General features: G+C 52.3%; 1 protein-coding gene across 2 annotated transcripts in view; it reads left to right on the top strand.

The window, feature by feature from the left end:
- LOC144770541 (glycerol kinase 3-like) overlaps positions 1 to 26,077 on the top strand; it is a 175,320-nt gene that overhangs the window by 88,679 nt on the left and 60,564 nt on the right. Inside the window, exons 1-2 of one of the 2 annotated variants that reach the window (XM_078655184.1) lie at positions 4,151 to 4,175; positions 4,262 to 4,564. The exons of the other annotated variant lie outside the window; for it this stretch is intronic. The gene's annotated coding sequence lies outside the window, so the exon portion shown is untranslated. Of the gene's footprint in view, positions 1 to 4,150; positions 4,176 to 4,261; positions 4,565 to 26,077 lie in introns of those variants that run through there. 2 annotated transcript variants of the gene reach the window in all.

The raw sequence follows: 26,077 nt of genomic DNA, 5'->3' as shown, positions 1-26,077 counted from the left end.
GCCTCCGGTCCTGTAATAGAATTCCGTGTAGTTTTATGACAGGAAAAATCAAACTCACACCGTAATTCCCCATTCCATGTGGTTTCACTTGTAATTGCATAGTACTGTGGTGGATTCACTATACGGTAACAATAAACTCATGTGTCTTTACTGCACTCCCTGTACCATGCAACTCAGAATGAGAACCAATGTTGTGCAGTCCATAGTATTATTATTTACAACTACCCAAAATGGCTTTCCCGGCGCTATGCATAGGCAAAAATGCCTAACAAGGGCATTAAAATGACCAGGACTTCAGGTCCTTAAAAAATATCAAAAGGGAGGTACACTGCCTTAGAAAATCTGGGAGAGCGTTCCACAATTTTGGACCCAGATATGCAAATGAGCGGCCTCCCGAGTGCACCATGCGGATTCTAGACACGGGACATACAGCCTAAATCTCTGATCTCAGTGTCTGTCTGGTCAGATAGGGTGTCACCAAATCCAGGATATACCACGGGCCTAATCCAGTTCTGGCCTCGAAAACCAAACATGACGCTGTAAATTGGATTCTCTTCTCAATTGCGAGCCAATGCAGCTTGCGAGAAGAAGCGAAGCAGGGGCACGCTTCGGAATCTGGTACTGGAGTCTAGCCGCAGAGTCCTGCACAACCTGCAGACAACGAACCTAGGACTTATCAATTACTAGATAGAGAATGTTACCATAATCCACTCTTGAGAGTATCAAGGTCTGGATGAATGTTCTTTGTGCGGAATGGGGGACCAATCAAATGATCTTTCTCACCCGTTTCATCACGGAGAAGCAAGTGGAAGCCATGTTAGCCACCTGAGGTCTCATAGAAAGGCTCTCATTCAGCCAAAACCACAAATTTTTTACTTTTGGGGAAAGTGCCGGAAGAGCCCCCAGGGACTCTGGCCAATGTTGCGGGGCCGGGAGCTGTGGGCTCTTGCCAAGCACTATAATCTCGGTCTTGTCATGGTTAAGCTTGAGTGAATTACTCCTCATCCAAGACGGAACTCGACTCAGACCAAGACTAGGGTGTCTGGATCGTGCCCCAGTGCAGACGACAGAGAATATATAATTTGTGTATCATCAGCATAGGAGAACAGGGTTAACCCCCGGCTCTCCACCACGTCTGCCAGAGGGTGAACATACAGGTTGAACAGCTGAGCCCTGGGGAACTCCCAGCATGAATGCACAGCTCTCGGATGAGGGTCTGATGAAACGACTTGGAATGACCTCTTTTCCAAAAAGAAGTGATCCGGGCTATAGGATGATGCAACAACGTTAAGCACTTCTTTATCAGAGCTCTCAGCTCCCTAGATCCATTGAGCCACTCCAGGAATTGACTTTAACTTCTGAGGAATGCTCATTGGTCAAATTCCCAGGTTCCCATTACCAAAAACTGCTATCACAATCATGTGGCTTTACAGCTTGGTCAATACCTTTTCAACAGTTCTCATGTTATTAACTTTTCTAGAAGGGAAGGAAGGAAGGGTCTTTTATTCTCAGACCTCTTCGGCAGTCGCGTCTCCCCACAGGATTACGCCACTGTTAGCCTAGAGTTAGATTGTGGCAACCACAGAAAGGCAGGTCTAAGATGCACCTAGATTCACCTGTTCATCGTTGAGCCTGTCTCTAGTAGATAAAGGCAGGTCTATGACACACCTGTATTCACCTGTACAGACTGCGCCCGCGGGGTCGGGCAGACAGGGGTTGGGAAGGCAGCTTTAGTGCCTACCTGCATTCACCTGCTCAAGGCCGAGCCGGCCACAAGCAGTGCAGGGCCTGGCATTCTGCCACCCTGTCAGGGTGCAGGCTAGGGGTACTTTCAGAGCAGGATGGGCTGAGTGACCCCCTCATTCCCCGTGGTCCTCTTCTAGTCGCGGCCTCCTGCGGTTTTGGACCGGTATGAACATTTGTGCTAGGGCTGATTTTGGCCTCTAGTCCAGCCCTGGAGCAGTGGAAGGAACTCAGGCACTGAAAATGCAGGTCTGAGTATTCACCAGCACTCACCTGTTCAAAGTTCACTTTTTGTCCAGCAGTGCATGGGCCATAGGGACTGGAAAGGCAGTTTTAGTCAGTGTTGAGTCTGTGTTCGGGAAAGAAAGGGTTACAGAGGCTAGGAAGGCAGTTCTTAGTACACCCCAGCACTCACCAGTTCAAAGTTCACATAGTGTCCAGCTGTGCACGGGTCATAGGGGCTGGAAGGACAGTTCTAGCATGCACCAGTATTCACCTGTTGAGCCTCTCTCCAGCAATTCTGGGGTACAAACTCTGGAAATTCAGTTCAAGTGCACAATACATTCGCCTGTGCTGTATTGCACCTCCGTCCAGCAGTGAGAGGGTTAATAGCAGTCCTTACTCAGTACACACCTGTAGTTATCTTCATTCGTCAGTGCTGCGTGTAGCTTGCACCCAGCAGGGGGAGGGTTAACGGCAGGCCTTACCCAGTGCACACCTTTGAATTACCTGCCTTTACCTGTGCAGTGCTGATCATGTGCCCAGCAGTGAAAGGGTCGACGACAAACCTACTCAGCACACACATGTAATCCACCTGAGCGGCGTTGTTCCAGCGCCCAGCAGTGAAAGGGTTAAAGGCAGGCTTTACTTATTACAGACTTGTAATTGCCTCTATTCTCTTGTGATCATGCGCCCGCAGTGAGAGGGTGAAAGGCAGACCGTACTTAGTTCACACCTGTAATCACCTGCGTCCACCTGTGCAGTGTTGGTCCTGTGCCCAGCAGTGAGATGGTGAAAGGCAGACCATACTTAGTTTACCCCTTCAATTACCTGTATTCACCTGTACAGTGCTGTTTAGGGCTGGGCGTAGTTTGCGAAGTAGCGCTACGCAAACCTATGCAAAGTGCACTTCACACTACGCGAGCTACGCGTAGCACTACGTGAACTGCGTAGTACCATGTTCGCACTGTGCAAGATGCCGTTTTCAATGATTGTACAGTGCGGACAAGCATCCGGCACTGTGCAATCATTGAAAACGGCATCTTGCACAGTGCGAGCTGTAGTTTTCTGCCGCTCAAGTAGATTTTTACTTGAGCAGTAGCTTTCTCAACGCGGACTAGTAGTTTCTCATCGCGAGCTGTCACGAGCATACACAACGACTCGCAATGAGAAGCCTTACCTCCCCGCGTTGAGAATCTCGCCGGGAGGTTTATTTTCCACGCTCGCTATCGGCAACTTATCTTGCTGATCGCAAACAAGAAAAAAAAAGTCTTGCCGGGATGTCATTTTGCATTCTCGCGGTCGCCAACTTGACGTTGAGGACCACGAGCAAGCTTAAAATGACAGCTGTGCTACGCGTGTTTGCACTGTGCTACGCGCAGTTTGCGTAGTGCGAAGGAGCGCAAACTTCGCAAACTACACGAGCATATCGTAGTGCTTTGCCCAGGGTTAGTGCGGTTCCTGCGCCCAGCAGTGAAATGGTAGAAGGCAGACCGTACTTAGTTCACACCTGTAAATCAGGGAGGAAGGAAGATACCTGCCTATTATGTTCAAGGTGGCCTCAGGGGAGGTCCGAATATGTTTATGCTAGCCTCGAGCCACACACGAGATTCTTGGACCACTACGTTGCAACGTATAAAAATATATATATTTTACTTTATTATTTTTCAAGACAATATATCTTCCTTCCTCCCTGATCTGTATTTTCCCCGTCTACCTGCCTTTTACTGATGTGGGGTCCCCCTTCCTTGTAGTTTACACCTGTAGTCACCTGTATTGACATGTGCAGAGTTGATTCTGCTGCCCGCAGTGAGAGGGTGAAAGGCAGACCTTACTTAGTTAACACCTGTAATAACAGTATTCATCTATAAAGAGTTGCTTCTGCGCCCAGTAGTGAGAGGGTGAAAGGCAGACCTTACTTTGTTCACACCTGTAGTTACCTGTATTCCCCTGTGTACGGTAAAGCCTGCATCAGTAGTGAAAGGGTGACGGTTAGATCCTACCTGGTGCACGCGTGTATTCACCTCTGCAGTGTTGTTCCTGTGCCCAGCAGTGAAAGGGTGAAAGGCAGGCCATACTTAGTTCATACCTGTAGTTACCTGTATTCACCTGTACAGAGTTAAGCCTGCTCCCCTTAGTGAAAGGCAGGCCATACTTAGTTCATACCTGTAGTCACTTGTATTCACCTGTGCTGAGTTGATTCTGCGCCAGCAGTGAGAGGGTTAAAGGCAGACCGTACTTAGTTCACACCTGTAGTCACCTGTATTCAACTGTGCGGAGTTATGCCTGCGTGCGGCAGTGCGAGGGTTAAAGTCAGGCTTCACTCAGTATACACCTATAATTACCTGTGTTCGCCTCCATTCACCTGTGCCAGCTCTCCCCCGCGCCGGCACTGGAAGGGTTACAGAGCCGTGGAGCCGGCCGGGCCTCGGACACACCCTCCCTGGGTGCAAAGAGCGTTTCCACGTGTCACACGGTGCGTCTGCAGAGCCGCCGGGACTCCGGGACCACAGCCTGTGCCTGCGGTGACCAGTGAGGGGACCCCAGGCCGCGCCGCCCTGTGCCAGCTCCGAGGGGCGCCCGTGGAGGGAGGCACGCTCAGGTAAGGGGGCGCTGGGTGGGGGCAGCGGATTCTGACGCCTTAAAACCCCCTGAGGTGAGGACATGGGTGCAGGGCACGTGACCACAGGTGGACTTTATCCTATAGAGCAGGCCTGGCAGGCTGGGCCACTGGAGAGCCGCTGGGGCAGGGGCGGAGGCGGCCCCCTGCCACCCTCTGTGTGCCTGGGTGCAGCCGCACAGCTCCTGGCTCCGCGTGTCCGCTTCAGTGCGCTTGGCTGAGTCGAGGCGCTTGATGACGCTTCCTGCTGGGGTTGTCAGATACTCGGTGCTGCCCTCTCGTGTCATTGCTTCAATGTTACATGTGTGCATCGGTTACCATGGTCCCACAGCCCTCTCCCTGCAGCGCCCCCTGCTGTAAAGTGCAGGCTGTAGGCACTTATTCAATTGAAAGGCAGACCGCCTGCACTTCTCAGCAGTGGTGAAGCACTCTTAATGAGGGAGCACTTCTCAGGGGCAAGCAGGTGCTCTAAAGGGTGAGTCCCCGCTCCTCTGTATTGTGAGTTAAAGCCCTGTTTGTGAGTGTCATGCTGGCACCCGTGCACACCGGGGTGGTCCTGCCAGCGCCGAGAAGCAGGCGCCTTCCCAGAACCGGCATGAGCCCAGTTGTGTCTGATACATACATGCCACCATTATCTCACACTCATTTAATATAACTGACACATACTTCTGATGCGTACTTATGCCATTAAATTAAAAATCAAGAATTGTCATTGTTGCACACAAAGTCAGAATGTCAAAGCAATCCATCCGTGGGAAAAACACAGCATGTGTCGGGGTTATCCTCTGAAATGACTCATTTTTCTTGTGGCAACAAAGGGGATGAGGTCAGGTCAGGCCGGCTGTCAACACCCATCTGGTGGCAGACAGCACCGCGGTCTGTGCAGCACGGCAGCGGGGGCGGGGCTGTAACTCTGCACCGTGAGGGGTGTGCGGGTTCTGGCCTATCCCCGACCTACTGCTGAAGAGCACTTTAAACACCGCCCCTCTGGCACTTCCGTGCCAGGCCTGGCCACTCCCCCGAGGCTGGCGCAAGGTCTGAGCCCACAGCTCTGGCAAAGAGTCTGAGCGCACAGCATTGGCACCGAGTCTGAGCCCACAGCACTGGCACCGAGTCTGAGCCCACAGCACTGGCACCGAGTCTGAGCCCACAGCACTGGCACCGAGTCTGAGCCCACAGCACTGGCACCGACTCTGAGCCCACAGCACTGGCACCGAGTCTGAGCCCACAGCACTGGCACCGACTCTGAGCCCACAGCACTGGCACCGAATGTGAGCCACAGCACTGGCGCAAAGTGTGAGCCCACAGCACTGGCACCGACTCTGAGCCCACAGCACTGGCGCAAAGTGTGAGCCCACAGCACTGGCGCAAAGTGTGAGCCCACAGCACTGTCACCAGTCTGAGCCCACAGCACTGGCACAACATCTGAGCCACAGCACTGGCGCAAAGTGTGAGCCCACAGCACTGGCGCAAAGTGTGAGCCCACAGCACTGGCGCAAAGTGTGAGCCCACAGCACTGGCACCGAGTCTGAGCCACAGCACTGGCACAAAGTGTGAGCCCACAGCACTGGCACCGAGTCTGAGCCACAGCACTGGCGCAAAGTGTGAGCCCACAGCACTGGCACGGAGTCTGAGCCACAGCACTGGCGCAAAGTGTGAGCACACAGCACTGGCGCAAAGTGTGAGCCCACAGCACTGTCACACAGTCTGAGCCCACAGCACTGGCACAACGTCTGAGCCACAGCACTGGCACAAAGTGTGAGTCCACAGCACTGGCGCAAAGTGTGAGTCCACAGCACTGGCGCAAAGTGTGAGCCCACAGCACTGGCGCAAAGTGTGAGCCCACAGCACTGGCGCAAAGTGTGAGCCCACAGCACTGGCACAAAGTGTGAGCCCACAGCACTGGCACGGAGTCTGAGCCACAGCACTGGCGCAAAGTGTGAGCCCACAGCACTGGCACCGAGTCTGAGCCCGCAGCACTGGCACAAAGAGTGAGCCCACAGCACTGGCACCGAGTCTGAGCCCGCAGCACTGGAACCGACTCTGAGCCCACAGTACTGGCACAAAGTGTGAGCCCGCAGCACTGGCGCAAAGCGTGAGCCCACAGCACTGGTGCAAAGCGTGAGCCCACAGCACTGGTGCAAAGCGTGAGCCCACAGCACTGGTGCAAAGCGTGAGCCCACAGCACTGGCGCAACGTGTGAGCCCACAGCACTGGCACAACATGTGAGCCCACAGCACTGGCGCAAAGTGTGAGCCCACAGCACTGGCGCAAAGTGTGAGCCCACAGCACTGGCACAAAGTGTGAGCCCACAGCACTGGCGCAAAGTGTGAGCCCACAGCACTGGCGCAAAGTGTGAGCCCACAGCAGTGGCGCAGAGTGTGAGCCCACAGCAGTGGCGCAGAGTGTGAGCCCACAGCAGTGGCGCAGAGTGTGAGCCCACAGCAGTGGCGCAGAGTGTGAGCCCACAGCAGTGGCGCAGAGTGTGAGCCCACAGTAGTGGCGCAAAGTGTGAGCCCACAGCACTGGAGCAAAGTGTGAGCCGACAGCACTGGCGCAAAGTGTGAGCCCACTGTGAGCCCACAGCACTGGCGCAAAGTGTGAGCCCACAGCACTGGCGCAAAGTGTGAGCCCACAGCACTGGCGCAAAGTGTGAGCCCACAGCACTGGAGCAAAGTGTGAGCCCACAGCACTGGCGCAAAGTGTGAGCTGACCGCACTGGCCCAGAGTGTGATCCCACAGCACTGGCCCAGAGTGTGATCCCACAGCACTGGCCCAGAGTGTGATCCCACAGCACTGGCCCAGAGTGTGATCCCACAGCACTGGCCCAGAGTGTGATCCCACAGCACTGGCCCAGAGTGTGAGCCCACAGCAGTGGCGCAAAGTGTGAGCCCACAGCACTGGAGCAAAGTGTGAGCCGACAGCACTGGCGCAAAGTGTGAGCCCACTGTGAGCCCACAGCAGTGGCGCAAAGTGTGAGCCCACAGCAGTGGCGCAAAGTGTGAGCCCACAGCACTGGCGCAAAGTGTGAGCCCACAGCACTGGCGCAAAGTGTGAGCCCACAGCCCTGGTGATAGCCTTTCTGTTTATCTCCCCCCTCACTAAGGTTTCCCCTATTAGTAATTACCTAGCAAATAAGCGACACTTATGCATAATATACTTACTTAGGTCCAATTTTCTGGCCACAAATACATAAACAGAAGCACATTTATGCTTCATTCCATTATATCAATGCAGCATATTAGTACAGAACACGACAAAATTACATAGTTAGTTAGATATAATTGCAACATAAGCAGAGATTAATTCCCACGTGTATGTGCATGTCCAACTTTTTATTCTAGGTTGATTAGTCTCATGCACCACTCCATTAGTTCAGATTACATGTTATCGAAGTGTGATTTCACAAGGGGTACACAACATTTTGTTTCTCCACCTTGCTCTATCACTGGCACAAAGTGTGAGCCCACAGCACTGGCACCGACTCTGAGCCCACAGCACTGGCACCGAGTCTGAGCCCACAGCACTGGCACCGACTCTGAGCCCACAGCACTGGCACAGAATGTGAGCCACAGCACTGGCGCAAAGTGTGAGCCCACAGCACTGGCGCAAAGTGTGATCCCACAGCACTGGCCCAGAGTGTGAGCCCACAGCAGTGGCGCAGAGTGTGAGCCCACAGCAGTGGCGCAGAGTGTGAGCCCACAGCACTGGCCCAGAGTGTGAGCCCACAGCACTGGCCCAGAGTGTGAGCCCACAGCACTGGCGCAGAGTGTGAGCCCACAGCACTGGCGCAAAGTGTGAGCCCACAGCCCTGGTGATGCAGCGCTACTCCATAAATAATTTCTGAAACCATCTCACTTATCCCTGAAACAACGAACATACATTCACTCACCAGTGGGGCCCATATCACTGTGAGCTACGTGCACACAATCTTCTACCTTACTCTAGGGATCAGTGAATTTCAATGGAGAGCTGCTGTATCATAGCAAAATGTCTAAATTAAAACTAAACGTTTATACTATTTACATCTCCAGTTTTAGAGAGTTTACCATGGTTTTATCATCAGAAAATATACATTTAGACATATCGCCATAAGGGTCGATAGGTCTGCTAGTAAAAAATTAGGCGTAGGAAAACTCAAGACCAGCTTAATTCTTCATTTATCTAATTTTTATTAAAGCAAATTTAACATGTCTAAAAGTTTCTTCTCTTTATTTATTTAATCTTCAAATTACATTTAAATGAAAGCTTAGTTCAAAACAGTTAATTTGATTTATTTTAGAAAATTTCAGAAATAACGTTAACATTTTAGGTTCAGAGCACCAGTATTAGCAAAAGACAGATAATTCCCAAATTCCATTCTCCTAACTCCCTAACTAAAATCCCTCTCTAAAGTACCATTCCTGCAAAGAAAAATTATAAATCAGAAAAAAAATCTTACATCACAGGAACATCAGCAATCCAGCAGCATCTCTGGTAGAAATTAAGAAGAAGTTTTTTTTACTCAGTAAAATCAGCACTTTTTATACCTGTTTTACTAGCTCGATCTATCTAAAAGAGTAACTTTTAGAGAAAGTTTTGGTCAGTTCGGGAGTGGATGAGCATAACCTCATCATCAAATTATACATTTTCTTCTGTCAGGGTTTTTTTAATGCCCCCATTGTCTTTCACAGTCCGGCCTAGTCGAGTTTCCTTAATTTGCAACTTCAAATAAAGTTCTCACGTTCAGAACCATTGCTCTCATCACTTGGCAGCCATCTAGACTTCCAGGCCACAGCGGCCTTGAACCGCCTTCCGTACAGGCCCAAGCAGCTCGCATTCATTCTCATCTCTTCTGCTGCGCACGCGCTCTGCCTTTGGCTGTCACAGTAAACCAGTGACTCCATTTTGTCACAGGCCTCTCGAGTCAGAATGGGAACTATCATAAAAACAAACACAAATAAACGTTAATTAAGGAAAAATAGCCTTTCTGTTTATCTCCCCCCTCATTAAGGTTTCCCCTATTAGTAATTACCTAGCAAATAAGCGACACTTATGCATAATATACTTACTTAGGTCCAATTTTCTGGCCACAAATACATAAACAGAAGCACATTTATGCTTCATTCCATTATATCAATGCAGCATATTAGTACAGAACACGACAAAATTACATAGTTAGTTAGATGTAATTGCAACATAAGCAGAGATTAATTCCCACGTGTATGTGCATGTCCAACTTTTTATTCTAGGTTGATTAGTCTCATGCACCACTCCATTAGTTCAGATTACATGTTATCGAAGTGTGATTTCACAAGGGGTACACAACATTTTGTTTCTCCACCTTGCTCTATCACTGGCACAAAGTGTGAGCCCACAGCACTGGCACAGAGTCTGAGCCCACAGCACTTGCAAAGAGTCTGAGCCCACAGCACTGGCGCAAAGTGTGAGCCCACAGCACTGGCACAAAGTGTGAGCCCACAGCACTGGCGCAAAGTGTGAGCCCACAGCACTGGCGCAAAGTGTGAGCCCACAGCACTGGCGCAAAGTGTGAGCCCACAGCACTGGCGCAAAGTGTGAGCCCACAGCATTGGCGCAAAGTGTGAGCCCACAGCACTGGCGCAAAGTGTGAGCCCACAGCACTGGCACCGAGTCTGAGCCCGCAGCACTGGCACAGAGTGTGAGCCCACAGCACTGGCACAGAGTGTGAGCCCACGGCACTGGCGCAAAGTCTGAGCCCACAGCACTGGCCCAAAGTGTGAGCCCACAGCACTGGCCCAAAGTGTGAGCCCACAGCACTGGCCCAAAGTGTGAGCCCACAGCACTGGCCCAAAGTGTGAGCCCACAGCACTGGCCCAAAGTGTGAGCCCACAGCACTGGCGCAAAGTGTGAGCCCACAGCACTGGCGCAAAGTGTGAGCCCACAGCACTGGTGCAAAGTGTGAGCCCACAGCACTGGCGCAGAGTGTGAGCCCACAGCACTGGCGCAGAGTGTGAGCCCACAGCACTGGCGCAGAGTGTGAGCCCACAGCACTGGCGCAGAGTGTGAGCCCACAGCACTGGCGCAGAGTGTGAGCCCACAGCACTGCCACACAGTCTGAGCCGACAGCACTGGCACAGAGTCTGAGCCCTCAGCACTGGCACAAAGTGTGAGCCCACAGCACTGGCACAGAGTCTGAGCCCACAGCACTTGCAAAGAGTCTGAGCCCACAGCACTGGCGCAAAGTGTGAGCCCACAGCACTGGCGCAGAGTCTGAGCCCACAGCACTGGCGCAAAGTCTGAGCCGACAGCACTGGCACAAAGTGTGAGCCCACAGCACTGCCACACAGTCTGAGCCCACAGCACTGGCACAGAGTCTGAGCCCTCAGCACTGGCACAAAGTGTGAGCCCACAGCACTGGCACCGACTCTGAGCCCACAGTCAGCAGCACCGTAACAAGACGTGAGCACATAGCCGGCTGCTCTGGCACAGCTCTGAGCCCACAGCATCATAAGGAATGAGAAACCGCCTTGAACAGCCTTCTTACTCTCAGTCGCCTTCAGTGCTGCGGCACTCTCATCATGTGCTGTGATGTTCTTCCCTTCATTCTTTGGTGTTGCACTCTCAGCCTCCTTCAGTGCTGTTCACACTCTAAACCTCCTTTCATGCTGTTGTACACTTGGCCTTCTTCGATGCTGTCACACTCTAAGCCTCCTTTCATGCCGTGGCACTCTCAGCCTTCTTCGCTGCTGTCACTCTCTAAAGCTCCTTTCATGCCGTGGCACTCTCAGCCTCCTCAGGTGCTGTCACACTCTAAACCTCCTTTGAAGCTGTGGCACTCTCGGCCTCCTTCGCTGCTGTCGCTCTCTAAGCCTCCTTTCATGCTGTGGCTCTCTCGGCCTCCGTCAGTGCTGTTCACACTCTAAACCTCCTTTCACGCTGTGGCACTCTCGGCCTCCTTTTCTGCTGTTCACACTCTAAACCTCCTTCGCTGCTGTCGCTCTCTAAGCCTCCTTTCATGCTGTGGCTCTCTCGGCCTCCATCAGTGCTGTTCACACTCTAAACCTCCTTTCACGCTGTGGCACTCTCGGCCTCCTTCTCTGCTGTTCACACTCTAAACCTCCTTTCATGCTGTGGCACTCTCGGCCTCCGTCAGTGCTGTTCACACTCTAAACCTCCCATCACGCTGTGGCACTCTCGGCCTCCTTCGCTGCTGTCACTCTCTAAGCCTCCTTTCATGCTGTGGCACTCTCAGTCTCCTTCGCTGCTGTCACTCTCTAAATCTCCTTTCATGCCGTGGCACTCTCAGCCTCCTTCGCTGCTGTCGCTCTCTAAGCCTCCTTTCATGCTGTGGCACTCTCAGCCTCCTTCGGTGCTGTCACACTCTAAGCCTCCTTTCATGCTGTGGCACTCTCGGCCTCCTTTGCTGCTGTCACACTCTAAGCCTCCTTTCATGCTGTGGCTCTCTCGGCCTCCGTCAGTGCTGTTCACACTCTAAACCTCCTTTCACGCTTTGGCTCTCTCAGCCTCCTTCGATGCTGTCACTCTCTAAACCTCCTTTCATGCTGTGGCACTCTCAGCCTCCTTCGCTGCTGTCACTCTCTAAAGCACCTTTCATGCCGTGGCACTCTCAGCCTCCTTCGCTGCTGTCACTTTCTAAGCCTCCTTTCCTGCTCTGGCAGTCGCAGCCTCCTTCGGTGCTGTCACACTCTAAACCTCCTTTGAAGCTGTGGCACTCTCGGCCTCCTTCGCTGCTGTCACTCTCTAAAGCTCCTTTCATGCCGTGGCACTCTCAGCCTCCTTCGCTGCTGTCACTCTCTAACGCTCCTTCCATGCCGTGGCACTCTCGGCCTCCTTCTATGCTGTCAGTCTCTAAGCCTCCTTTCATGCTGTGGCACTCTCAGCCTCCTTCGCTGCTGTCACTCTCTAAATCTCCTTTCACGCTGTGGCACTCTCAGCCTCCTTCGCTGCTGTCACTCTCTAAAGCTCCTTTCATGCCGTGGCACTCTCGGCCTCCTTCGCTGCTGTCACACTCTAAGCCTCCTTTCATGCTGTGGCTCTCTCAGCCTCCGTCAGTGCTGTTCACACTCTAAACCTCCTTTCACGCTGTGGCACTCTTAGCCTCCTTCGGTACTGTCACACTCTAAACCTCCTTTGAAGCTGTGGCACTCTCGACCTCCTTCGCTGCTATCGCTCTCTAAGCCTCCTTTTATGCTGTGGCTCTCTCGGCCTCCGTCAGTGCTGTTCACACTCTAAACCTCCTTTCATGCTGTGGCACTCTCGGCCTCCTTCTCTGCTGTTCACACTCTAAACCTCCTTCGCTGCTGTCGCTCTCTAAGCCTCCTTTCATGCTGTGGCTCTCTCGGCCTCCGTCAGTGCTGTTCACACTCTAAACCTCCTTTCACGCTGTGGCACTCTCGGCCTCCTTCTCTGCTGTTCACACTCTAAACCTCCTTTCATGCTGTGGCACTCTCGGCCTCCGTCAGTGCTGTTCACACTCTAAACCTCCTATCACGCTGTGGCACTCTCGACCTCCTTCGCTGCTGTCACTCTCTAAGCCTCCTTTCATGCTGTGGCACTCTCAGTCTCCTTTGCTGCTGTCACTCTCTAAATCTCCTTTCATGCCGTGGCACTCTCCGCCTCCTTCGCTGCTGTCGCTCTCTAAGCCTCCTTTCATGCTGTGGCACTCTCAGCCTCCTTCGGTGCTGTCACACTCTAAGCCTCCTTTCATGCTGTGGCACTCTCGGCCTCCTGCGCTGCTGTCACACTCTAAACCTCCTTTCATGCTGTGGCACTCTCGGCCTCCTTCGATGCTATCACACTCTAAGCCCCCTTTCATGCTGTGGCACTCTCGGCCTCCTTCGCTGCTGTCACTCTCTAAACCTCCTTTCATGCCGTGGCACTCTCAGCCTCCTTCGCTGCTGTCACTCTCTAAAGCGCCTTTCATGCCGTGGCACTCTCAGCCTCCTTCGCTGCTGTCACTTTCTAAGCCTCCTTTCATGCTGTGGTAGTCGCAGCCTCCTTCGGTGCTGTCACACTCTAAACCTCCTTTGAAGCTGTGGCACTCTCGGCCTCCTTCGCTGCTGTCACTCTCTAAAGCTCCTTTCATGCTGTGGCTCTCTCAGCCTCCGTCAGTGCTGTTCACACTCTAAACCTCCTTTCACGCTGTGGCACTCTCGGCCTCCTTCGATGCTGTCACACTCTAAGTCTCCTTTCATGCTGTGGCACTCTCGGACTCCTTCGCTGCTGTCACTCTCTAAAGCTCCTTTCATGCCGTGGCACTCTCAGCCTCCTTCGCTGCTGTCACTCTCTAAAGCGCCTTTCATGCCGTGGCACTCTCAGCCTCCTTCGCTGCTGTCACACTCTAAACCTCCTTTGAAGCTGTGGCACTCTCGGCCTCCTTCGCTGCTGTCACTCTCTAAAGCTCCTTCCATGCCGTGACACTCTCAGCCTCCTTCGCTGCTGTCACTCTCTCAAGCTCCTTTCATGCCGTGGCACTCTCGGCCTCCTTCACTGCTGTCACTCTCTAAACCTCCTTTCACGCTGTGGCACTCTCGGCCTCCGTCAGTGCTGTTCACACTCTAAACCTCCTATCACGCTGTGGCACTCTCGACCTCCTTCGCTGCTGTCACTCTCTAAGCCTCCTTTCATGCTGTGGCACTCTCAGTCTCCTTTGCTGCTGTCACTCTCTAAATCTCCTTTCATGCCGTGGCACTCTCCGCCTCCTTCGCTGCTGTCGCTCTCTAAGCCTCCTTTCATGCTGTGGCACTCTCAGCCTCCTTCGGTGCTGTCACACTCTAAACCTCCTTTCACGCTGTGGCACTCTCAGCCTCCTTCGCTGCTGTCACACTCTAAGCCTCCTTTCATGCTGTGGCACTCTCGGCCTCCTTCGCTGCTGTCCCACTCTAAGCCTCCTTTCATTCTGTGGCTCTCTCGGCCTCCGTCAGTGCTGTTCACACTCTAAACCCCCTTTCATGCTGTGGCACTCTCGGCCTCCTTCGCTGCTGTCACTCTCTAAAGCGCCTTTCATGCCGTGGCACTCTCAGCCTCCTTCGCTGCTGTCACTTTCTAAGCCTCCTTTCATGCTGTGGTAGTCGCAGCCTCCTTCGGTGCTGTCACACTCTAAACCTCCTTTGAAGCTGTGGCACTCTCGGCCTCCTTCGCTGCTGTCACTCTCTAAAGCTCCTTTCATGCTGTGGCTCTCTCAGCCTCCGTCAGTGCTGTTCACACTCTAAACCTCCTTTAACGCTGTGGCACTCTCGGCCTCCTTCGATGCTGTCACACTCTAAGTCTCCTTTCATGCCGTGGCACTCTCAGCCTCCTTCGCTGCTGTCACTCTCTAAAGCGCCTTTCATGCCGTGGCACTCTCAGCCTCCTTCGCTGCTGTCACACTCTAAACCTCCTTTGAAGCTGTGGCACTCTCTGCCTCCTTCGCTGCTGTCACTCTCTAAAGCTCCTTTCATGCCGTGACACTCTCAGCCTCCTTCGCTGCTGTCACTCTCTCAAGCTCCTTTCATGCCGTGGCACTCTCGGCCTCCTTCACTGCTGTCACTCTCTAAACCTCCTTTCATGCTGTGGCACTCTCAGCCTCCTTCGGTGCTGACCCACTCTAAACCTCCTTTGAAGCTGTGGCACTCTCGGCCTCCTTCTCTGCTGTTCACACTCTAAACCTCCTTTCACGCTGTGCCTCTCTTGGCCTCCTTCAATGCTGTCACACTCTAAACCTCCTTTGAAGCTGTGGCACTCTCAGTGTGAGAAGTTGGCCTGGTAGGGGATGTTTCCAATTCTGGAACCACCTACTACCTGACCAAACAATCCCCTTATGGTGTCTGGTTGTAAGTCAACCTTATTAGACAAGCTATCCTAGTGGTAGCATGGACTAAGCAGCCTAAAGGCTTAACTTAAGAGGTCGTGTTAAGCGAGCTGTTTTACCACATACAATCCTGTAATACCAAATGAAAGGACACCACACAAGTATATATTATAAAAATATATGTGTTTATTACTAAAAACAATCCCCAGTATTCTTTATGAATAAAGGGGCACAAGCGTTAAATCAAAAGCACTGTTTAAACATACAAAGTTGCACAATTATGGATGAGGGCAGGGGGCCACTCAAACCATATACTAAACAAGTGGTATAAGAGAGGCCACTCGAACAGTGGTTAGGCCTAGGGCCTAGGGAATCGCTGGGAGCAGTCAGGACAAGCAATGCTGAAGTCGGGAATGGCCCTCGGGATTCGGGAGATGTGCGGAAAGCGCACGCATGCACCAATGTTAACCAATGGTGCGTAAAAGTCAAATAGTTAAAGTTTAAGGACACTTCCGCTGAACCTAGAGGAACAAAACTTAACACACAGACCCTAGAGGTGTGCACCAGTGTGGGAACACCGGCGGAGCAAAGTTACCTCACCCACAGGAAGTGGGTGCACAGGGTCGAAGTGGCGTCGGGTTTTGACACGCAGGCTCTTGGTGCTTGAAGCTGAAAGGGCTGCAGGCAGGGTGAAGACGAAGTGTCCGGTGGAGTCCAAGGGTGGACTCAAGTTGTAGAGTACCTGAAAGCAGAGGGGACAGAGTCTGGGTCACTCAGCAGTGACCAGGGTGGAACCAGGACGGAACCAGGCAATGTCGGGCGCAATCAGGTGGTCGTCGAGGCGCTTCTCTTCGCTGTCACGTGGGCTCTGGGGCATCTGCGACGTCCAGGAGCAGGTCACGATCTGTCCCACGCAGGCTCTCACCGTCGGTGCAGTCGGCTTCCGGTTTGGAGCAAACAAGCCTTGGTAAGAGCAATCCACGCGGGATTGGAAGATGGCGTCTTACTCGGACCAGGAAGGTCAGAGTCGGGGCTCCCTTTCAGGGGAGCTGGTGTGGATCTGGAGCAACCAGAATCACGAGTCTTCTTTTGTAGTTCGTCGGCACAGGGACCACAAGCCAGCTGGCAAGTGACCGGGCCAACGCGTTGAGCCAAATCGTGCCAAAGGGCCCCACGCAGCACTCGTCGAGTGTGGAGGGCTGAACTTCGGCTCAGGAGTAGCTCAGGGTGGGGGCTTCTCAAACCCCGGTGTACAGCTTCGAGGGTCACTCGTGGGCTGCACGGTCAGCGTCTCGTGGTCACTTCAAGATGGCGTGCCCCACGCTTCCGGTCGCCTCCACGGGTCTCAGCTTTGCAGGGACTGTGGATCGGGCTGTTAGAAGCTGGGCAGGCTTGATCTCGTCGATCTCAGTCGCTCGAGTTCCGGCGGGAACTGCAACCAAGTAGACGTCGAGGGCTGGATGGTGCCTGCTGCTGCAGGGTGGTCACTCCTTGACCACAAGGGAGATTCTTCGGGCTTCCACGTTGAGATGGAGGGCGAAGGGTCCAGAATATCGTTTCAAATGTTTCTTCCAGGAAATCTGATGTGCATTGGCACTGCTCCCACTCTTATTCGAATCTGGTGGGCGTGATTACCTGCTAGGTCCCCTCCTATGGGTGGGACCCAGGAAGTGGGTGGATACACCCCCTTCCTTTGATCCAGGCCGCCCTGGCACGAGGGCTGGAGTGCCCCAGAACCGGTTTGGCCGGATTATGCAAGGGGCAGCCTTGTGCGCCCCAGGCAGTGTCTGGTTTCTTTCAAACCTCCCTGCTACAATACACTATCTCCTGTCTGGAGGGCGGTGACACCCTCCTGTGACAGGAAACCCTTTGTCCAGGACCCCCTTGACTGGGTTTCGGTCAGCTCCAGGGGTCCAGACATTTGTCTGTGGCAGAGGCATCCATTTTGGGGATCTTAAGGTCTTTGGAGAAATCAACCGCATTAAAGTAAAGTAACATGTCTTACCCCTCTAGAGGGGTGGAATGCCATCCCCGTCGCCAGAACTGGCGAGGGGATGGTATTCCAAAGCGTATGACACCTTACACGACATGTTTTGATAAAGCCAAACCAAAGTTGCTAAATAACCGCGAGGATTATAAGGCACTTAATAGTATATGGTATGGCATTATCCTGAAACAGCTTAGGGATTTGTTCCCGACAGCTGCAGACAGGCTCAGCTCATGCTAGAGCTCCATCTCACATGAAACCACGCACTCTGCCTCCAGGATTGATGAGGCCTTCCATAGGAGTGGCTCACAGGCTAATATGTGTCCAGATATAGGTTTAGATATAGGTATACTATATCTAAGCAAGGGGTGTTTACACCACCTTACCCCAGCTGAGTGATCAGCCAGTTGTGTCAATTTAAGAACCAGCCAGGGGTGGCAAAAGATATGCTGCAGCCCCTGGTAGGCCTTGGTGGCTCCTATGCCCTGGGCACCTATAGTGCATTATACAGGGGCTGACAAGGAGTCCATTTCCAATTTGTGGTATGTACCTAGGGTACATGGAATCCATTTTACAGAGAGAGCAGATGGCCTGGGGCCCTGATTAGCAGGGAACCAGGTCAACTAAGTCAAAAAACCAGCTAAACACAGGCAAAAAATCTGGGGTAACCATAGTCAGGTAGCCACCTTCCTACATAACCCCCCCCCAAACGAAAGGAGATAAGGCTATCCTTGGCCAGGTAAGCCTATATTGCCTGAGTGGCCATATAAGGAAGTACCTGCACTAGCATGGGTACCCCCTGTCTCATGGTCCACTAAGCAGTCCCTCACCCTTTGGGTATTAGAGGGTCTCCACCATAGGGAATCACTACCTTGGGTGTGTTTATGCAAAGTTAAAGGCTGGTTTGGATATGGAGTATTGAAGTGAGGCTCTACTAATTTAGGGCTTAGCTTCCTCCAATTATCTTCCACCATGTGTGCCTTTCTTTCTTTAACTGAGTTGCACTGTGCTCTCAGGGTCAACCTCTGGCTACCTAAAGCTGGAGGCTGGGTCCCTCTGTTTGGCTTGCTGGAGGGACAGTTCAGGTTTGGGCCCTTTGGGTCCCAGGTTTGGCTGTGCCCAACAGAATCCATCTGGGGGAGGTCCCTAACTGTTTTTATGGGGGCTCCCTCAGGAGTTTTTAAAGTTTTCACCTTACTAGGGCTACTAGTTTTGGTGCACCTAATCTTTTGATGGGGGTGCTTTATTTGACAGGGGGCCCTCTGGGTCTCACTGTCCTTCTTGTCCTCTGCAGCCCTGGGCTGGCTAAGGCAAGGGAGAGAGGGGCAGGTTACCTGCTCCAGACTGGGTCCCACCTGAGAAGGGTCCACTGACATCAGAGGTTCTGTCAGGCTAGGCCCAACCACCTCTGGGGCAGTTCCTTCATCAGGGGTAAGATCAGTTCCCTGAGGAGGCTGATCCTGTCCTAAAGTCTGGTGAGGGGGAGATTTCTCTTCCTCCTCCATGCTCTCAGTTTGTGTGGAGTTATCCATCATTTCAGGTTTCACAACACACGTGTCAGTTTGAGTTTGGGCTGTGGCCATCACAGCCCCACCAACCTTTTCAGGAGGAGACTCAGTTTGGGTTTCTGCTGTTATCATAACAGCTTTGCTATTCTGTTCAGGAAGAGCTTTTGCTAAAGATGGGGCAGGGAGTATCTCCGCCCTACCAACCTTTTCAGGAAGGACATCTTGAATTGGGGCTGTAGCCATTACAGCCCCACTAACCTTTCCATTGGAATTTACCATTCTAGAATGGATTTCCTGTTCAACCCCAGCCCAGGCTGAGATTTCTAAATCATTACCCAGTAGACAGTCTACAGGCAAGTTTGGGGACACTGCCACTCTCTTTGGGCCAGTGACACCTCCCCAGCTGAGACTTACTACTGCCATGGGATGATTTGTTTGGATGCCATCAATGTTTATTACCTGGTATGTGGCACCAGGTAAAAGTTGCTTAGAGGGGACTATGCCATCAGCCACCATGGTGATGCTAGCCCCTGTGTCTCTAAAAGCTTCAACTCTTAAACCATTGATGATGGGTTCTTGTCTATACTTGCTCAAAGTATTTGGGCAAGCAGAGAAGTTGGCAAACCCCATGCCAGCCTCATAAACAAGATCATTGGGTGATGGGGACCTGGATAGGCCAGGGTCCACCTGATTTCCAAAAGTAAACCCACCCAGATTCCTGGGTGTGCTTCCACTTCCTGGGGGATTACTGCTGACAGTAACAGGAGGTGTTGAAGCTGGCTTTGGAGGTATATTTTCTTTATTGTTATTCTTGGGACAACAGCTGTCTGTTTTGTAATGCCCCACCTGTTTACAGGGATAACAATAGGGTTTTTTCTCAGTTGAAGAAGTGTCTTGGGACCCACCCCCATCCTTGGAATTTTGGGGCCCTGGGGAAGTCTTTTCTTTACTTTTATCCCCACCCTTATCTTGAGGCTTGGTAGACTCCTTCTTCTGGTTACTGTCCTGATTCTTAGGCCTAATCCTGGTTCTGACCCATTTGTCTGCCTTCTTTCCCAATTCTTGGGGAGAGGTCAGATCAGAGTCTACCAGGTGCTGGTGTAAGAGCTGGTTCTGACAATTACTTAGGATCTGCTCCCTCATAATCAAATTATACAATCCTGTAAAGTCATGTACTTTGCTGCCATGTAGCCAACCCTCCAGAGCCTTAGTAGCACAATCTACAAAATCAGTCCAGTCCTGAGTCTGTGTCTTCTGGGTGTCTCTGAACTTGAACCTGTACTGTTCAGTGGTTAAGCCAAACCCATCTATCAGAACACTCTTCAGGACTTTGTAATTGTTTGCATCCTCATGTCTAACAGTGAGGAGCTTGTCTCTCCCTTTCTCTGAAAAGGAGTACCATAAGATTGCTGCCCACTGTTCCTCAGGAACCTGCTGTACCATGCAGGCTCTCTCAAGAGCAGTCATCCATTTGTGGATGTCATCCCCTTCCTTGTAGGGGGGCACAATCTTTGTCAGGTTTCTACTATCATAGGACCTGGGTTTCTCTTTAGGAATATTGCTGCCACCAGTGGCATCTAAGCCACACAATTTTTGCTCTCTTGCCAAGGCAAGTTTAGCTTGAGCCAAGGCTACCTCCTCCCTCTCTATCTGGAGTTTGACAGCCCTCATTCTGGCCCTATGCTCTAACTTTTGAGAAGCATTCATGCCTCTCTGTGATTCCCTGGAGGCACTAGAAAGATGAGAGTCTCCTGAGGGAGATCTCACTCTTCTGTTGCCTGGGAGAATCATTTGTTGGGATCTGGGGAGGTGCTGGCCCTCTCCATTTCCCAGTAGGTCCAAGTTGGCCTGGCTAAGCCTACCAACTGGAACCTGGCTACCCTGATCCTGTACTTCTAAGTCCCCAGCATCTGAGTCCTCATCCAAGTCATCATCATCCTCCTCTTCAGGGGGATCAACTGCAGGGGGGTTCCCTCCAGTTCCTGTATCTAGGGAAGCTGCTTTTGCCCTCTCTAAGTCATCCTGTTCTAGGAGTTCTATCAAGGTCAGGCAGGTGGGGCTTCTGCCCCTTTTTAACCCTCTTGCTTTGCACAAGACAATCAAGTCTCTGCGGGTTAGTTTGTCATATCCAGAAGTTGCCTGGGTAGGGTCAACTGTCACAGGACTAGACCCTGAGGCCTTTCCTGTGTCGGACATGGTTACTAGTGAGGTGTAAGTGGTGCACTTACCTACACTAAGTGTTTTCCTACTGGACCTTGCTAGTGAGTTGTAGTCAGGGGTGTGCTACTCCCTTCAACCTACAACTACTAAGTTCAGTAGAACTTAATATGCTAAGCTTTTGATTTTATATGTACCTAGAGGTACTTGATGTGATCTTTCAATTTGATATAAAGATTGCAATGGTAAAACAACAGCAAGCTCAAATCCGCACCGCTGCTCACCAATGTGAGAAGTTGGCCTGGTAGGGGATGTTTCCAATTCTGGAACCACCTACTACCTGACCAAACAATCCCCTTATGGTGTCTGGTTGTAAGTCAACCTTATTAGACAAGCTATCCTAGTGGTAGCATGGACTAAGCAGCCTAAAGGCTTAACTTAAGAGGTCGTGTTAAGCGAGCTGTTTTACCACATACAATCCTGTAATACCAAATGAAAGGACACCACACAAGTATATATTATAAAAATATATGTGTTTATTACTAAAAACAATCCCCAGTATTCTTTATGAATAAAGGGGCACAAGCGTTAAATCAAAAGCACTGTTTAAACATACAAAGTTGCACAATTATGGATGAGGGCAGGGGGCCACTCAAACCATATACTAAACAAGTGGTATAAGAGAGGCCACTCGAACAGTGGTTAGGCCTAGGGCCTAGGGAATCGCTGGGAGCAGTCAGGACAAGCAATGCTGAAGTCGGGAATGGCCCTCGGGATTCGGGAGATGTGCGGAAAGCGCACGCATGCACCAATGTTAACCAATGGTGCGTAAAAGTCAAATAGTTAAAGTTTAAGGACACTTCCGCTGAACCTAGAGGAACAAAACTTAACACACAGACCCTAGAGGTGTGCACCAGTGTGGGAACACCGGCGGAGCAAAGTTACCTCACCCACAGGAAGTGGGTGCACAGGGTCGAAGTGGCGTCGGGTTTTGACACGCAGGCTCTTGGTGCTTGAAGCTGAAAGGGCTGCAGGCAGGGTGAAGACGAAGTGTCCGGTGGAGTCCAAGGGTGGACTCAAGTTGTAGAGTACCTGAAAGCAGAGGGGACAGAGTCTGGGTCACTCAGCAGTGACCAGGGTGGAACCAGGACGGAACCAGGCAATGTCGGGCGCAATCAGGTGGTCGTCGAGGCGCTTCTCTTCGCTGTCACGTGGGCTCTGGGGCATCTGCGACGTCCAGGAGCAGGTCACGATCTGTCCCACGCAGGCTCTCACCGTCGGTGCAGTCGGCTTCCGGTTTGGAGCAAACAAGCCTTGGTAAGAGCAATCCACGCGGGATTGGAAGATGGCGTCTTACTCGGACCAGGAAGGTCAGAGTCGGGGCTCCCTTTCAGGGGAGCTGGTGTGGATCTGGAGCAACCAGAATCACGAGTCTTCTTTTGTAGTTCGTCGGCACAGGGACCACAAGCCAGCTGGCAAGTGACCGGGCCAACGCGTTGAGCCAAATCGTGCCAAAGGGCCCCACGCAGCACTCGTCGAGTGTGGAGGGCTGAACTTCGGCTCAGGAGTAGCTCAGGGTGGGGGCTTCTCAAACCCCGGTGTACAGCTTCGAGGGTCACTCGTGGGCTGCACGGTCAGCGTCTCGTGGTCACTTCAAGATGGCGTGCCCCACGCTTCCGGTCGCCTCCACGGGTCTCAGCTTTGCAGGGACTGTGGATCGGGCTGTTAGAAGCTGGGCAGGCTTGATCTCGTCGATCTCAGTCGCTCGAGTTCCGGCGGGAACTGCAACCAAGTAGACGTCGAGGGCTGGATGGTGCCTGCTGCTGCAGGGTGGTCACTCCTTGACCACAAGGGAGATTCTTCGGGCTTCCACGTTGAGATGGAGGGCGAAGGGTCCAGAATATCGTTTCAAATGTTTCTTCCAGGAAATCTGATGTGCATTGGCACTGCTCCCACTCTTATTCGAATCTGGTGGGCGTGATTACCTGCTAGGTCCCCTCCTATGGGTGGGACCCAGGAAGTGGGTGGATACACCCCCTTCCTTTGATCCAGGCCGCCCTGGCACGAGGGCTGGAGTGCCCCAGAACCGGTTTGGCCGGATTATGCAAGGGGCAGCCTTGTGCGCCCCAGGCAGTGTCTGGTTTCTTTCAAACCTCCCTGCTACAATACACTATCTCCTGTCTGGAGGGCGGTGACACCCTCCTGTGACAGGAAACCCTTTGTCCAGGACCCCCTTGACTGGGTTTCGGTCAGCTCCAGGGGTCCAGACATTTGTCTGTGGCAGAGGCATCCATTTTGGGGATCTTAAGGTCTTTGGAGAAATCAACCGCATTAAAGTAAAGTAACATGTCTTACCCCTCTAGAGGGGTGGAATGCCATCCCCGTCGCCAGAACTGGCGAGGGGATGGTATTCCAAAGCGTATGACACCTTACACGACATGTTTTGATAAAGCCAAACCAAAGTTGCTAAATAACCGCGAGGATTATAAGGCACTTAATAGTATATGGTATGGCATTATCCTGAAACAGCTTAGGGATTTGTTCCCGACAGCTGCAGACAGGCTCAGCTCATGCTAGAGCTCCATCTCACATGAAACCACGCACTCTGCCTCCAGGATTGATGAGGCCTTCCATAGGAGTGGCTCACAGGCTAATATGTGTCCAGATATAGGTTTAGATATAGGTATACTATATCTAAGCAAGGGGTGTTTACACCACCTTACCCCAGCTGAGTGATCAGCCAGTTGTGTCAATTTAAGAACCAGCCAGGGGTGGCAAAAGATATGCTGCAGCCCCTGGTAGGCCTTGGTGGCTCCTATGCCCTGGGCACCTATAGTGCATTATACAGGGGCTGACAAGGAGTCCATTTCCAATTTGTGGTATGTACCTAGGGTACATGGAATCCATTTTACAGAGAGAGCAGATGGCCTGGGGCCCTGATTAGCAGGGAACCAGGTCAACTAAGTCAAAAAACCAGCTAAACACAGGCAAAAAATCTGGGGTAACCATAGTCAGGTAGCCACCTTCCTACACTCAGCCTCCTTCGGTGCTGTCACACTCTAAACCTCCTTTCACGCTGTGGCTCTCTCTGCCTCCTTCAATGCTGTCACACTCTAAGCCTCCTTTCATGCTGTGGCACTCTCGGCCTCCTGCGCTGCTGTCACACTCTAAGCCTCCTTTCATGCTGTGGCTCTCTCAGCCTCTGTCAGTGCTGTTCACACTCTAAACCTCCTTTCACGATGTGGCTCTCTCGGCCTCCTTCGCTGCTGTCACACTCTAAGCCTCCTTTAATTTTGTGGCTCTCTCAGCCCCGTCAGTGCTGTTCACACTCTAAACCTCCTTTGAAGCTGTGGCACTCTCAGCCTCCTTTCATGCTGTGGCACTTTCAGCCTCTTTCGGTGCAGTCACACTCTAAACCTCCTTTCACGCTGTGGCTCTCTCGGCCTCCTTCGATGCTGTCACACTCTAAACCTCCTTTGAAGCTGTGACACTCTCGGCCTCCTTCGCTGCTGTCACTCTCTAAAGCTCCTTTCATGCCGTGGCACTCTCAGCCTCCTTCGCTGCTGTCGCTCTCTAAGCCTCCTTTCATGCTGTGGCACTCTCAGCCTTCTTCGCTGCTGTCGCTCTCTAAGCCTCCTTTCATGCTGTGGCACTCTCAGCCTCCTTCGGGGCTGTCACACTCTAAACCTCCTTTGAAGCTGTGGCACTCTCGGCCTCCTTTCATGCTGTGGCACTTTCAGCCTCTTTCGGTGCTGTCACACTCTAAACCTCCTTTCATGCTGTGGCACTCTCGGCCTCCTTCGCTGCTGTCACACTCTAAGCCTCCTTTAATGTTGTGGCTCTCTCAGCCCCGTCAGTGCTGTTCACACTCTAAACCTCCTTTCATGCTGTGGCACTCTCGGCCTCCTTCGATGCTATCACACTCTAAGCCTCCTTTCATGCTGTGGCACCGTCAGCCTCCTTCGCTGCTGTCACTCTCTAAACCTTCTTTGATGCTGTGGCACTCTCAGCCTCCTTCACTGCTGTCACTCTCTAAGCCTCCTTTCATGCTGTGGCTCTCTCGGCCTCCTTCTCTGCTGTCACTCTCTAAGCCTCCTTTCATGCTGTGGCACTCTCAGCCTCCTTCGCTACTGTCACTGTCTAAACCTCCATTCATGCTGTGGCACTCTCAGCCTCCTTCGCTGCTGTCACTCTCTAAGTCTCCTTTCCTGCTGTGGCCGTCTCGGCCTCCTTCGGTGCTGTCACACTCTAAACCTCCTTTCATGCTGTGGCGCTCTCGACCTCCTTCGCTGCTGTCACTCTCTAAACCTCCTTTCATGCTGTGGCTCTCTCAGCCTCCTTCGCTGCTGTCACTCTCTAAGCCTGCTTTCATGCTGTGGCTCTCTCGGCCTCCTTCTCTGCTGTCATTCTCTAAACCTCCTTTCCTGCTGTGGCACTCTCAGCCTCCTTCGCTGCTGTCACACTCTAAGCCTCCTTTCATGCTGTGGCACTCTAAACCTCCTTTCATGCTATGGCTCTCTCGGCCTCCTTCTCTGCTGTCACTCTCTAAACCTCCTTTCATGCTGTGGCACTCTCAGCCTCTTTCGCTGCTGTCACTCTCTAAATCTCCTTTCACGCTGTGGCACTCTCAGCCTCCTTCGCTGCTGTCACTCTCTAAAGCTCCTTTCATGCCGTGGCACTCTCGGCCTCCTTCGCTGCTGTCACACTCTAAGCCTCCTTTCACGCTGTGGCACTCTCAGCCTCTTTCTCTGGTGTTCACACTCTAAACCTCCTTTCACGCTGTGGCACTCTCGGCCTCCTTCGATGCTGTCACACTCTAAGCCTCCTTTCATGCTGTGGCACTCTCGGCCTCCTTCGGTACTGTCACACTCTAAACCTTCTTTGATGCTGTGGCACTCTCAGCCTCCTTCACTGCTGTCCCTCTCTAAGCCTCCTTTCATGCTGTGGCTCTCTCGGCCTCCTTCTCTGCTGTCACTCTCTAAGCCTCCTTTCATGCTGTGGCACTCTCAGCCTCCTTCGCTACTGTCACTGTCTAAACCTCCATTCATGCTGTGGCACTCTCAGCCTCCTTC

Source organism: Lissotriton helveticus, chromosome 1_1 (assembly GCF_964261635.1).
Source record: "Lissotriton helveticus chromosome 1_1, aLisHel1.1, whole genome shotgun sequence".
NCBI lineage: Eukaryota > Metazoa > Chordata > Amphibia > Caudata > Salamandridae > Lissotriton > Lissotriton helveticus.
The sequence above is the reverse complement of the archived record's forward strand: the minus strand, read 5'-3'. Positions and strand labels throughout refer to the sequence as shown.